Source organism: Phodopus roborovskii, unplaced genomic scaffold (genome assembly GCF_943737965.1).
Source record: "Phodopus roborovskii unplaced genomic scaffold, PHOROB, whole genome shotgun sequence".
Classification (NCBI taxonomy): domain Eukaryota; kingdom Metazoa; phylum Chordata; class Mammalia; order Rodentia; family Cricetidae; genus Phodopus; species Phodopus roborovskii.
In genome coordinates this window covers 9,433,985-9,441,451 of record NW_026126409.1, presented here as the reverse complement: position 1 = coordinate 9,441,451, position 7,467 = coordinate 9,433,985, and positions in this window count along the sequence as shown.

Sequence of the window (7,467 nt, the reverse complement as noted above, 5' to 3'; positions counted from 1 at the left end):
TTATTTATTCCTGCGCATTGTATGAACTGTCAATTTAAAATTCCAGTAGTTTTGTTAGTTCAGTTTATTTGTGTGTATTTGTTCTGTGTGTCTTCAAAGAGTTCTGTCTCAACTAGATACACTTAGCTCTGGTGTGCTGGTACTTTTTAACCCAGTGGAGTCCAGATTGTGGGGCTTCCACAAACGTCAGATAAAAGGCCCAGGTACAGAACACCTAGCTCAAGGCCACGTACAGACAAGTCTGAGAGAGAATTATATAATACTATTTCAAAGCAACACACTATCACAAGCAGATACCTGAGGTTATCTCCTATTGAAAAGTAGATATTAGGCACTAATTGTGTTATTGACTTCTACAAGGCTATTGTCCCAAATACAAAAGATTTCCTGAAAGCTCAAAGTTTCTGGGGGAATGATGTGTGAGGTGAGGGCAGGACATGCAGGACCTCTTACCAAAAACATCAACTAGTTTTGTCCTAGGATGGAAAGACTGTCCCATGGATAGGAAATCAAAGTGACTGTAGTTTAATATTAAGTTCTTTTTTGTGGTTTGTTTTACTTTTTTATTTATTCTGTGTGTCTTTCATGCATCTTGATCCCATTCACTTCCCCAACCCTTCACATCCACCCTCCATCCCTATAGCTTCCCCAAAATAAAACAAAACTTAAGAACAAAAAAAGGGAGAGGGATTAAAACCCTCATCATGGAAGCTGCAGTATGACATAGCGAGTCACTCAGTAAACCCCTTTGTCCATGTATGTTTCCTTGCAAGTGTTCATTGCAAAGAGTCATTGGTTTGGTTTGAGACCTCTGGATTCAGCTACACTGTCGATGCTGGGCTCTCACTAGGACTCTTCCTAGACAACCAACCTGTTGTTGCCCTGTGTTGTGGAGCTCCTGCAGCTTTGGGTCTGTGGATCAGGCCCCTACACTGGCTTCAGCAGTTCATAGACAGGGTGGTCCTGGGCCTGGGCAGCTTCAGGGTTGATCTCACCACCAGGGTGAGCTCTCCAGCACTGTACCAGCTAATTCACTGCATTGCAGCAACGAGTGAAGGGAGGGGCCAATTCTCCTGCTAGCTTTCCATTGGGGATCCGTTTGTATGATGCTTGCTTTTTGAAACACTGTTAGGGCCAGCTCTACTGTGTTGCCCAGTGAGGTGCAGGGGCCACTCTCCCAAGCACTGATGCTGATGAGGGAAAGGGACAGCTAGCTCCTCCACCTGTCCCAGGCATCTTAAGACTCTGGTTTTCCTGTGACATGAGCAATGTGCGGTGAGATTTGATTTAAAACAAATGTTTGAGTGTGGGGCTTCCGCCTTCCACTGGTGAGTTTTAAGAGGTGCATGCCCTTAGAGAACAAGGTGGGAAAACTGTGGAGTGAGAGGCCAGCTGAGAAAAAGTCCCCCTGGCTTGTTAATAACCCACCTCTGTAATCTGGATGGAATTTCACTCATAGATTTTCTATAAGTGGAATTCGAGCAGATGTTACCCTGTTATGTCAAATTCCACATAACACAAGGATAATGTGTTGACATGCACGGTTCTGCTTCAATGAGTTTCTCCAACTCTGTTTCCAACATCTGTTATGTTTTATGATCTGAGGACTTCACTAGTAATGATCATTATTTCAGACGTTTATTTTTAGGAGATATCCTCCACAACCATTCGATTATTGCCCTTTAATAGAACTGAAGTTTCAGTCCTTGCCTCGGCCTTCATCCCTCCTATAAGGACACATTTTATTTGTCTTATGCTTATTTATTTATCCTCATTCTCTCTAAGAGTCTACAGTTTCAGAGAAGGGACCATGCCTCCCACTATTATGTATCCCCCCAAACTAAGAATGTTGGCTCTAAGTACTAATGAGCACCTGATAAGTAAACACAAAACAAGAAGATTGAATTTCATGAGCCAACATGTTAGGGCCCAGGGGACATAGCCCTATATTGGGAGGCAAAGTAGACAAGTGTTAATGACCACACTTTTCCTAGAGTATTAAGAAGCCTTCAATCTTGTTATTAGCAAGGACTCCTTGCCCTTTCTAAGTTGAATCATGCCTTGTTCTTTATTACAGACTCTGACTGAAACTTTAATTATTCATATAATTTCACCCTATTATAACACAGCTCATTGCTCATGTCACATATGTTAATTAAGTACCCACTGTCCACTGGAACTAGGCAAGGTGCTGTGGGGGACACAAATTAATTAAAATCAAAGGACAAAATGCACAGTCTACCTATTTTAATAATTCTGATATCTAATAACCTAACTCTGTCACAGGTCCCTTGTGGATGACCAGAGCTAGGGATGATTATCACTCTATAGATTATCACTCTAAAGTAAAAGGCCACCATGTTTGTCACAATCCTAATTGTCACTATGACAGATTTTTCTAATTATGCTATCTAGCATTTTGTTTTCATATTTAGTAGTTGTTATGATGTGGGCATGAATTATATCCTCTAGGCTCATATGTTTAAACACTTGGTTCCCCACTGGCGATGCTGTTTTAGGAGGTTGTGGAACCTTTAGTAGCTCGGAGCTAGCTGATGGAAGTGGGTTAGCCTCAAGCTCTCTGCTTCTTGATCAGAACCATGTAACAGGTAGCTGTCTCATACTCCTGCTGCAAGAGACCATGTCAAGCCAATCCTGCCATCTTGCCTTTCCCACTGCGATAGACTATTCCCCCTGAACTTTGAGCCAGGATAAATCCTCTTTTTTCCCCCTGGAAGGCTCTGCATCACAGTGATATGAAACATGACTCACACAGAAGCTTAGGACAAGAAGTAACCAAGAGCAATGAAACCTATAGCCAGCTATGACAAATTTAACATTGCCTATCTTTTCCATCTGTCCTGAGTGAGGTAATGAGAAGTGGATTGTATTAATTGAAGAAGGCTAGAACAGTGCATGAAGAATCATGTGATGTGTGCACCAGGTGAGCAGTCATACGGTGGCATCACTACAGAGGAAACCCAAATCATTCTCTTTCACTGAAAATGCTTTTATTGTGAGTCACATGTTTCTTGGTGCAGATAAGGAGATAGTCTGTCTAGGACAGAACCGTGTAGATGAGTGTGTGACTCTGCTGGTCCCTGAGGCTCCCTCCTGAGGGTGAGCAGTAAGTACCTGAGGTGCTGATGTCCTGTGCAAAGAGTGGAAGGATAACATAACAGGAGAATGTGGGCGTCACTTAAGCTGCCCAAGCTGAACCTCTCACATTGCCATGAGCTTGTCAGCAGTCCCACTGCAGGCTGTGATGGAGGATGTAGCCCAGGCCTCTCACCTGGCCATGTTTGCACCACTGTCATCCCTCTGGAACTCCTCACATCATTTTCCAAATTCCCCCTTTTGACAAGGACACCAACAATATTGGTTGAGTGTTTCACGTTAAAGAGCCCATTACCTTGATTACCTCTTTAGCTTTGTCTACAGATAAGGTCATCTGTAGACATTGGAGATTAGGATTTAAACTTTTGTTGTTGTTGTTGTTGTGGGAGTGACCTAAAAAAAACTCCAAAATGTGTACTGATATAGGCTAAGCTGTTCCTATAGTCTGAAAATAGAATAAATTTCATAAAGACCATTGATTCCCTTTAGATGAATCAATATTCATAAAGATTTTCTTTGAATTTCACAGAAAAGCCAGTGAGATCTAGATAAACATTTCAGCTAACCCAGGGTGAGAGAGAGAGGGATAGCAAATGGTAAATGCAACTCTTCACATAAGACTGGCGTGGGTTTTAGGATTACAGAGCAATTGGCCACAACCCCTTTATCGGACCTCTGTATCTGATAATATATACGTTATAATTCATAACACCAGCAAAATAACAGTTATAAAGTAGCAACAAAAATAATTTCATGGTCAGGGGGGTCACCACAACATAGGGAACTGTATTAAAGGGTTGCAGCATTAGGAAAGTTGAGGACCGCTGTTGTAGGGCCTGAGTCAGAGCAAATGGAGGCTTCAACTGGATCTTCTGACCTTGGGTGAGATGAGTGCCGAATGCTTGTTTTTCTCAGTGTGTGACAAAGGGGGGTTAAGTTTATCCCAGGGAGCCTACTGTTGGTTTGATTCTCTGTCTTGGCTAAAACTTGGAGAAGAGTTCTTAGCACACAAAAGGTATCAGCAATTTATCTTACGGATTGTTTTTTCCTATTGAACTGTATGCCTGAGAAGTGTCATGGCTCATCCTCAAATGTGTGGTCAGCAAAGGAAAGCCACCATCAGCAAACAGTGATTTCACAGCAGATTTGATTAACTGTAAATAACTACACAGTCCAAGGATTATTGTTACAACTCTACCTGTGGCAGAATCAAAACAGTCAAAAACACCCAGTTTTCCCTAAGTTTGGGTGACATAGGCTGGCTCCCAGTGTGACAGAAGATAGAAACTTTTACATATTTGAGGTGGGATTTGAGTTCCTTACACTTGGATTTCACAGTTCACATGGGCTACTGTTAACATACTGGTATGCACAGCTGAGGGTCTTGATCAAGGTCATCTCCCTTCCTCTCATCCCAGCTACACCTAGAGAAAAGAACATCACTCAGCTGGTGAGTCAAGATGATAGTGACCCATGACTAAAGCCTGATTTTTCTTCTGTTTACTGAGAACTATAGATTTTATTCTTAAAATTCACCAAGCAGCATGTGGCACACTATTAACAGTAACTGATTCCATTACTATCAATTAAGGATTTTATTTTAACATCTTTTTTTCAGCCTTGGTTGGAGTTTCCTCTGGTTCAGGGGGTCCTTGTGTTTGTGTCTCTGCCTCAATGAAGAGATGTAGAGATGTAGATAGAACTAATACAGTCTCTGTGGGTTGAAGACCATACAGGAGCAAGTTTTAACTGATTTATTGTTCCAGGGGCTGTATATTTTCCTGCTCAACTTAGATGGATTTGGGAGTGTTTAAAAGTAGAAGTTGTCTTAACCGTTAAGAATATTTGGTGATATTTGTGAGCTCTATGAGAGCATGGCAGAGTTCAGTTTTATTCTAGAGTAATTCAATGGTAAAAAGACACTTTGGAGGAAGAGAGCAATTTTTAGCCCAATCATCACTGGCCTTTAGTCATAGCTGTGCCTGCCATGGCCTGCTAATGCCAGGTAGAGGGAACAGAAAACTGTAACAGCTCTTGACCTCATTAGAGAACAAGAGAGAGAGAGGAAATGATGTCACTGTGGACTGTGGGATGCAGGATGAGAAAGCACATGAAAGGGGAGCTGGAGGACTGGGGACAAGGGCACAGAAGTCCTCAGCAACGCCAGTAGACAGAAGCAGCTTCTGGTTCCCAGCTACCTCCCAAACCCTCTTGATTCATTTGCTGAGTGAGTGTCATGAAGTAGAAGTCAATGCAAACTAAGCAGCATTGATCTACAGATAATTAAGTGATTAATAATATTAAGCAGGTTGAGACTTGTTCTCTCAAGTGTACAGACCAAATGGTTTAAACATTGTTTTTAGAAAGTATGACTTTTTAACTAAAGGTTTAGTTTTTGGGGCATCTCATACTTGAGTTCGGTATTTTCATCATTTCTGCCTTTTCTTCTAACTCTTCCTGTGTCCCCTCTCCCTGGCCCCTTCTCAAAATCATTATCTCTTCTTTAATTGTTATTATCTTACACACACACACACACACACACACACACACATACACACTGATGAGTCCATTTCATTCCTATGTACATGTGCTTTGGGTTGGCCACTGGGATTGCATAACCTTTGCGAGCGAGGTCTTCCTTGGAGAAAGCCAGTTTCCCCTTCTCTCAGCAGCCATTGGCTGCCTGTAGTTCTTCACCTGGGAGTGGGTCTTGTGAAATTTCCCCATCCACATTGTCATGTTGACAGAAGTGATCATGATACAGGTCTTGCTTATACAGCCACCTTGTTGGCATTTCATGTATATGGCCTCAAGCATGGAGTTTCTGACCAGTTCGGTCCCACCACCCTTCAGTCCCAGATAAATGCACAGATACTTATAGTAATTATAAACTGCTTGGCCAATGGCTCAGGCTTCTTGTTGGCTAGCTTTCTCTTAATTGTTAACCCATTTCTATTAAACTATGTGTTGCCGCAAGGCTGCAGCTTGCCCATAATGCTTTGGCATATTATTTTTTCAGTGGCTATGTGGCATTTCCCTGAGTTCTTAATTGGTTTAAGTTCTACAATCTGAAGTCAGATATAAAGGAAAATCCTGAGAGTTCAGAGAGAAGGAGCCACATCTTACCTCCTTAGTGTCTCTGCATGCAAGAGTGAGTTCCTGTTTCTCATTGCTTATATCCTGTTTCTGCCCAGATAGCTCACTTCCTGTCTGTCTATACAGACCTCCAGACCTGTATGGTTAGCTAGTGGAAAGCTCCATTCTCTGACCTCCAGACAGGCTTATTTGTACAAGAAAGATATCACCACACTGCCATGTCTAGAAGACACTGTCACCTTGTTTTCTTGCTCTTATAATCTTTCTGCCCCATCTCCCATCATGTGCCTTGAACCTTAGGTGTAGGGCTTGTGTTGTGGACGTATCACTGGGGATGGGTACTCCAGGGTCACATACTCATTCTCTGTGTATTGGCCAGTTTGGGATCTCAGTAATTGTGTCTGTCTGAAGCTCAAAAGAAACTTCTTTGGTGAGGGCTGAGAGCTGCACTTAATTGCAGATTTCTCACAGAATGTTTGAGTCATACTCAAGAAAAAGCATTGCCTATTTCTTGTTTGCCTTAAGAGCACTAACCAAACCTACAGCTATTCTGAGACCCAAATTGAGTAAATATTCATATACTGTTGATATTACCCACACAATGGAGCACTTGGTGGTGTGGGGATTTTCCCAGTGTGGTTGAGATGCCATTGAATTGACTGAACACAATCATGAATTTCATCCACTGTGGATTTCAGAGTGACAGTTTCCAGTGTGGCTTAAGTTCATCTGAGTGAAGCAGAAGCTCTCTCAACAAGTCCCATAGCTGCAATCCTCAGCCATGAGTGGGGTTTCCAAACGTCATGGGATCATGCTCCAGAGAAATGAAAGACTTCCAGAATCTGTAACTCAGTCAACTCTTATGCATCACCACTGGCCTAAAATAAGTCACAACTTACAGTTTAACTAGAAATGGAGGAAAGGCAGAGGGAACCATGGAGGTGAGAGTTAGGACAAGTCTTCACTCATTTTCTGGTGATCCCAGATGGTGTCAAGTTGACTTTAAAACTGACCGCCCACCCTGCTATCTATAGTGTGACTGCCTTTTGCTGACCTCTTTCTCTGCTGGAGTTCAATCTGTACTGAAGACCCTAATGACTTTCTTACCACTAACAGACATGAAAAGCAGGAGGCTCTTGATATTTGACTGATGCATCATTCAGTGCTCCTTCTTGGATAGAGATGTACTCTCTGGTGGATGATATGATGTCACTTCCTGTCTTCCGCATGGAGGTAAAGTGGATATTTTGTTGC